The sequence below is a fragment of the Enhydra lutris genome, unplaced genomic scaffold, assembly GCF_002288905.1.
Source record: "Enhydra lutris kenyoni isolate GAN:26980312 unplaced genomic scaffold, ASM228890v2 scaffoldscaffold97, whole genome shotgun sequence".
NCBI lineage: Eukaryota > Metazoa > Chordata > Mammalia > Carnivora > Mustelidae > Enhydra > Enhydra lutris.
Genome location: NW_019154181.1, coordinates 1,533,897 through 1,541,643, shown reverse-complemented (window position 1 = coordinate 1,541,643; position 7,747 = coordinate 1,533,897).

Below are 7,747 nucleotides of genomic sequence, written 5' to 3'. Positions count from 1 at the left end.
TGCGCCGCGCGGCCCCGCCGGTCCTGAGGCGCGGGCGGGGCGCCAGGCGGCCCGGGCGCGGGCGCGCGAGGCGGGGCCTGCACGGGGGCGGACACAGACAGCGACTGACGTGCAGGCCGACCAATGGATGTGCCCGTGCGCTGTCCGCCCGCCCCTACCGGCCAGACAATGGGGGAAGACTGGGCCCCCGGGCTCGGCCGGGCTCGCGAAAGTACTCCCGCCGAGCATGCGCCGCGGCGCGGGGCCTGCCGGGACTTGTAGTCCATGAGCCAGGCCTCCTCCGTGGGCGGCTGGGGACGAGCTTTGGAGGGGGCCGGCGGGTGTTTCCGAAGTTGGAGGAGGACTTTTCCGTACTCCAACGAGGAGCAGCGTGCTTATTCAGGTATTGAGGCAGACCTGTCCCGAAAGCCAGGAGAGTTCCGACTGGTCCAACTCCCAGACTTCTCAGCCTCAGTTTCCCCATCTACGACACGGTTCAGTGATTGCCGAGTTATATTTATAGTTTCACGGGACACCAGTTTGTTCCCCTGTGTGCCAGAACACCTCCCACCGCCATGTTTCGCCCTGGCTGGGTGGTCAGTCAGGAATGCCCTCCTCAGTCCTAAGCCCCTGGGCGACTCCTACACATCCTTCAGGGTCCACCATCAATAGCTCTGTGTAGCAGCACGGGATTCTGAGGCAGGCCATCAGCTAACCAGAGGGGCAGGTAAGAGGCCCTTTCTCAGGAAGTGGCATTTGGGACGATCTTGAGATTGGATCTGGGCCGCTCCAAGATGGGGGAAGGGCCACCCCTGCACAGGAACAGTGTATAAACAAAGCTGCACCCCGCCCCCAGTCTCCGAGGGACCATTGGGCCTGTCCCCACCCACCTCCCAGGCTGCCTTTTCTCATCTGGAGGATGGCCTCAAGGCTGAACCCTTCCTTCCAAGGCTGAGGATAGGCTGCCTGGGCTCTGGGCCTGGTAGGAGGGAGCTCCAAGGAGCAGGTGGGCAGGTGGACCAGGGCCCAGCCCCACAGAGCTGGGTCAGGGGAGGGGGGCCTGACTTCTGACCCGGAGGTAGCTGCCAAGTGACTGGAGCCTGGCTGTCCCCCCACCGCCCGCCCACGCCCACAGCAGCCCAGCTCAGCCCTTCCCTGGGCTTGGGGCTACATCTGGAAGAGGAGTGGGTGGGGGAGCAGGGAGGTGAGTGCAGGGAAAAATGATCAGAACAAAGTTGAAGGGTACCTCCCGGGTGGCAGGCACTACTCCAAAGCCTTTCTCGTTTAAACTAACTTAATGCTCTCAATTTATCTGTGAGGGAGGAAACAGTATTCCCTGCTTTACTGTTGAGGAAGCTGACTGATGGGCAAAGGCAAGTGGGGGCTTTGACCTAAGCTGTTGGCAGAGCTGGCTGGACAGAGTGGCCGCAGAGCCCACTCCACACCCCAACACAGGCTGCTCAGGCCACTGGGAGGCCCAGGTTCTGGTCCCTACCCTGCCACCCACTGACTGACTGACAAGACCTGAGCCCCAATTGCCTCCTCCGCAAAATGGAAGCCTCACAATGGGAAGTGTGAAGTTGTTAATTTACATTCCCACATCATTGCTTAGAAGCTGTGTGGCCTGGGGCAAGTTTCCTAAGGTTTCTGTGCCTCAAGTCCTCACCTGTGAAAATGAGGAGACTATTAGTACCTACCTCAAGGGGTTGCTATGGAGATGAATGAATTAGGACTTGTAAAGCCCTTAGGAAGTTCCAGGCAGACAGGCAGGGCCCTTTGAGTGTTAGCAGTTCCGAGAGTTCTTGCTAATTGCCATGGGAGCTCTTCCCCTCATCACCTTGGGCCAGTCCCTGCCCTTCCTCAGTCTCCTGTTCTCTGTCTTCGAAAGGGGACTTAGTCATCGCGCAGTGAGCAGCCATGCCTCCCCACCCCTCCCCAGCTCACAATTGCAGGGGGGTGGGGTGCAGAGCTGAGTGGAGACCATGACCACCCAGGGTTTACTCTGCTGTGATGGAAGACATGTGGGGGCTGCGGGAGCCCAGCAGAGGCATCTGACCTGAGATAGTGTCCTGGAGGTCTGGGGGTAGACAGAGAAGGGTCCCGCGGCAAGGAGGGGTACATAAAGTGTCAGAATGCACCCTCCACATTTGTAAACAATGCAGATTCTAGGTCCCCCAAATTTGAGTGCCTGGGGTGTGGGGGCCCAGAATGTGGATTTTAAACTAGCGCTTTCTCAGGTGACTGAGAACAAGCTTGGCCTCATCCGATCAGTTTGAAGGGGGCTCAGGGGGTCCACTAGGGTACAAATGGGTAAACTGAGATGCAGGCAGACTGGTCCAGCCTAACCACTTACAGGGCAGGGTTTAGGAATGGCACCGGGGAGGGTATCAACCCAGGCTGGAAGGGCCTGGGGCACTAATGACTCTTTGTCACTCCCCTCCCCCAGAGCCTCCTCGGGAACCAGGCCTGTGACTACTACAGTAGCCCAAGGCAATAGGGCCCCCACCCCACCCCAGCTCGTTGCTTGATCCAGGAAACCGAGGTTCGGGGAACCCGGGCAAGGGCATGAACACAGGACCTTCGGTGATCTCAGGCACCATACTCATCCTGGGAGCACTGGAAGGGAAAGCAGCTCCCTTCTTGGAATCTTCCAGCCTTGGGTCAACCTCAGGCCAGGGAAGGACTGTTCCCTTCTCGGCACTTCCTGGGTGGGGTGGCCTCTCCCTCCTCCGTCCTCCTCCTCAGGCACTCCAGGGCCCTATCCTAGCTCTGAGGTGAGACTCAGGTCTTGCTTCAAATCCTAAGACATCTCCTTGCTAGCTGGATGACCTCAAGTAAGCCATTTGTCCAGCTCGAGCCTCAGTTCCCCCATCCTCATCTGTTAAATATACCAAGGACTAAATGAAATTATTCCAAACAGGAATTAAGCATGGGGCAGGTTCTGGACCTAGTGAGCCACCTGGTTTTAGGACTCTCTCCAGGACCTGCTGGCTGCCTCACCATGCTTCAGATGTGCTAGACATGCTTCTGCCATAGGACCTTTGCACTCACCGATTCCTTGTCTGGAACACTTTGCCCCTAGGTTTTCACTTAGCCAAATCCCTCAGATCCTTTTGGTTTTAATTTAAATAACATTTGCTCAGAGAAGCCTATTTCCCTCACTTGTAATGCCCTTCTCTGCCTGATTCTTCTGATGACCTCTTTGTAACCACCATCTATTTGACTTCTTCATTTTTACAGAATTACTTGAGAGAGAGTGTGAATGAGTGGGGACAGGGTAGAGGAAGAGGGAGAGAGAGAGATATCTCAAGCAGACTCCCGCTGAATGCAGAGCGAGAAGCAGGGTTGGATCTCATGACCCTGAGATCATAACCTGAGACCCTAAATTCATGAGTTGGATGCTCAATCAACTGAGCCATCCAGGAGACCCTTGACTTCTTTATGTGTATATTGTCTCCCCAGCTTGAGAGTGAGCTCCCTAAGTTCTTGATGTTTTGTTTTTTTGTTTTTTATTTTTTTGACAGAGAGAGAGAGAGAGAGCGAGCGAGCATGCACCAAGCACAGGCAGGGAGAGTGGCAGGCAGGTGAGAAGCAGGCTCCCCACCGAGCAAGGAGCCCAACGCGAGGCTCGAACCCACAACCCTGGAATCATGACCTGAACCAAAGGCAGCCACTTAACCGACTGAGCCACCCAGGTGTCCCAAAGGTCTTTCTGGTTTTTAATTCTGTTCACTGCTGTGTCCATTGTGCCCAGAACAGTGACTGGCACAGAGTAGGTACTTAACACATAAAAATAAGTAAACAAAGGGACACTTGGGTGGATCAGTGGGTTAGGCTCAGCAAAGAGCCTGCTTCTCTCTTCACCTCTGCCTGCCTCTCTGACTACTTGTGTGTTCTCTCTGACAAATAAACAAATAAAATCTTTAAAAAAAAAGTAAACAAATAGATAAATAAAATATATTTGAAAAAGATCTGAAGCCATTACAACAAAATATTAACGTGTGTGGGCAGTGGGTGCTCCTGTGGCTTCTCTGTTCGAGTATTTTTCAATGTGTTTGAAATAATTCATTAAAAATATAAAACACAGGATCTTAAAAAAAAAATGGGGCGCCTGGGTGGCTCAGTGGGTTGGGCCTCTGCCTTCGGCTCGTGTCATGGTCTCAGGGTCCTGGGATCAAGCTCCACATCGGGATCTCTGCTCAGCAGGGAGACTGTTTCTCCCTCTCTCTCTCTGTCTGCCTCTCTGCCTACTTGTGGTCTCTGTCTGTCAAATAAATAAATCTTTAAAAAAAAAAAAAAATATATATATATATATATATAAAACACAGGGACACTCGGGAGTGCAGTCTGGTAAGCATCCAGCTCTTGGTTTCAGCTCAGGTCATGATCTCAGGGTCATGGGATGGAGCCCTGCGTCAGGCTCCATGCTTGGTGCAGAGTTGGCTTTGGATTCTCTTTCCTCCTCTCCCTGCCCCTCCCGCTCGTGCTCTCTAAATAAATAAATACTTAAAAAAAAAAAGGTAAAACACAGGAGCCCTGATTTTGGGACACTCAGGTGGCTCAGTTTGTTAAGCATCTGGCTCTCAATTTTGGCTCAGGTCATGATCTCAGGGTTGTGGGACCTGAGCCCTGTGATGGGGTCCCTGGGGAGCATGGAGCCTGCTTGGGATTCTCTCTCTCCTCTCTCTACCCCTCCCTGCTCCCTCACTCTATCTTTAATAAAATAAAATAAACTTAAAAAAAAAAAATAATCCACACTGCTTAGGAGTCAAATCCCCAGAAAAGGGCAGTGGATGGCATGCGGAGAGGCAGGAGGGTAGGAGGAGTGTCCCTGAGCCAGGCTGGCATGCATCAAGGGCGTCCTCAGAGGCAGACCCCCCAATAAATGCTGTATCTGTGCTTTATCTGCTTGAATCCTCGCAGCAACGCTGGAGGGAGGTACAAGGGCGATCTCGCTGTATTGAGTGTAAATGGAAGCTAAGGACAGAGAATTGACTTGCCCAAGGCCACCCTGAGTGGGGAAGGAGGGAAGAAGGGGTGACATGGGAAAGCCCCAAAAAGGCAGAGTAGGGGCAGCGAGGGAGGGGGAGGAAAACCTGGCTGAGGGAGGCAGGCCCTGCCTTCCAGGAGCTGGCCCAGATCCCGGCTGAGGCCACGACCCTCCTCTGCTGCCCAAACCACACACACAGCTTCTTCCTGGCGGCCCCTCCAGGGACCTGGCAGGCCCGAGGATTCCTGGAGCAGAGTGTGGGCTGGGGCCCGGGGTGGGCAGGGCCTGGGGTGGGAGAAAGGTGGGTGGGAGTTGAGAGGCCACAGGGGAGCCTGGCCTAGAGGTGGGGAGGAGAGACCCCCTCATGCTGCACAGCATGCAAAATGAAGCTGGCTCTGAGGGCCATTCTTCAGGGCCCGGACAGGCGAGGGGCCAGCGGATCTAGGGCCCTCAGTCCGCAGAAGGCGAACAGTGTGCTGGGCCTCCGTGAAAGAAAGAGGCCAAACAAGTAGGGAGAGTATTGGAGCAGACCCAGCCTGTCCTCATTTTACAGGGAGGAAAGAGGCTCACAGGGCTCCTTTTCTGGGTGCAGGACTCAGCCCTGACACTCCTGATCCTCTCCGAGCCTGGATCCTGAGCTGGGCTTTTCTTCAGCTCACGCTGCACCACAGCGTGATTCACATGCACCTGCCTCCTGCTTCAGCCTGACCCTGTGGTAGGCTCATCTATGCTTCATTCCTGTGGCCCCCCAAGTTCTAATCCTGCCTCTGCCGCGGCACCTTTCTAGGCCTGTTTACTTGCCTGCAGAATAGGGGCAAATATGAATTGCTACCATTTATTAGCACTGAGCACTTCATCTGTGCCAGGCTCTACTGTCATTCATTTAATCCTATGCCCATCTTACAAAAGAAGAAACCAAGGTCAGAGAGGTTAAGTAATTTGCCCAAAGTCACACAGGTAGTATGTAGCAGTCAGGATTTGAGCCCAGACCCAAGGAAGGTATTAGAGTTTGTGGTGAAAATAAACTGGGGCAGCTTGTAAAGGGCCACACTCAGAGTCCAGGAGAGGGTGGAGAGTTGGGTCTTAGTCTCCCAGGCTGGAATGGAAGCAGTGGGACCATACAGCATACTTGGGACTGTGCTGAAGCCAGCCAGGGGTCTGGGGAGCCCAGAGGCAACCCTGAGGAGTCTGGGTGGGGGCCAGAGACAGCAGTGGGCACTGGCACATGATTCACAGGCTCATGAGCTGGTGAGGCGGTGAGCTGGGTCCCCTCCACACACCCATTAAGCCTGGGGTCCTGGCAGAGCAGGGCAGATGTAGTGGGGAACCTAAGTTCTTGCCTCTGGGGCCTTAGCTCCCCAACCAGACAGCAGTCCCCTGCAACCCCTCCCCACCTCTCACCCTCCAACCAAGTACCGTTGCTTGGGCTCTGCTGCCACCCTGTGGGCATGGGGGTACTGCACTGGTGAGCATGCAGACACCGGGCAGTGGGACTCCAGCCCCATGGTAGGCGGCAGCTCTTGGGTTTGGAGCCCCTTAATTTCTTGCCAATACCAATCTTTTAACGACTTTGACTTGTCTTAAACACAGCAGCTTGAGGGATCCTATGTCTGATCATGCCCTCTGCTCAAAACCCTCTCATGGGGAGCTACTCGCAAGAGTCAAATTTTCAAATTTTATGGAATTTTGCAATTCATTTGTAAAACGTTCTTGAAAATTAAAATTTTGTTAAAAACAAAGATAGTATTAAAAGCAAAGCACTTCCTATGTTAAGGTTTTGCTACAGTCTGTATACTTTCATTCCTTCCATCTGTGGGATCTGGGGGGTTGAGACCCTGTACAATCGTGTGCTCTGTCTACCTGTCTTCAGGACTCCGTGTTCAGTGACCTCATGTTGACAGCTTTCAGCCAGCCACCAAGCCAGTGTTTACACCACAGAGATCGGCAAACGCCGCGGATCAGGCTGAATTTATTGCTGACTTTCTAGACCAGTGCCATCCAATAGAAACAGAGTACAAACCACGTATGTGATTTCAAATCTGAGTAGCTAGATTTAAAACAGTAAAAGGAAACAGGTGAAATTAAAGTGTATTTTATTTAACCCAGTATGTCCAAAATATTGTCATTTCAACACGTAATCAATATAAAGTAACTAATGATATATTTTACATTCTGTTTCATACTAACTTCAAATTCTAGTGTGTATTTGACACTTAAAGCACATCTCAATTCAAACCAGCCACATTTCAAGTGTTCAACAGCCAAACTGTCCGGTGGCTGCCATATTGGACAGCACAGGTCTAGATTTAAGGAATCAGTAGAGAAAATAATGCGGATCAAATTTAATAGTAGTGCTGAGGCTGAGAAATTTCAATCCAATTAACACAGTTTGTTCCAACGATGAGAAATCAGTAGGCCATGTACAAGATTTAGTGACAGACTATCGGGAAAAGAGTAGTGTAGTAGGCTGAACAGTGGCCCCCACCCCCCAAATATTTCAGCTCCTAATCCTTAGAATTTGTGTATTTTTTCACTTTGCGGATGTGACTGAAGATCATTACATGGGCAGATTATTTTTGATCGTTCAGGTGGGCCCTAAATCCAATCACTAGTGTCCTTGTGAGGGACAGGCAGAAGGGGATCTGGTACCCACAGAAGAGGCAGTCACGTGGCCATGGAGGCAGAGACAGGAGTTACCAGGCCACAATCAAGGAACATCAACAGCCACCAGAAGCTTTTAGAGGCAAGGACTAGAGCCTCCAGAAGGAGCGTGGTTTG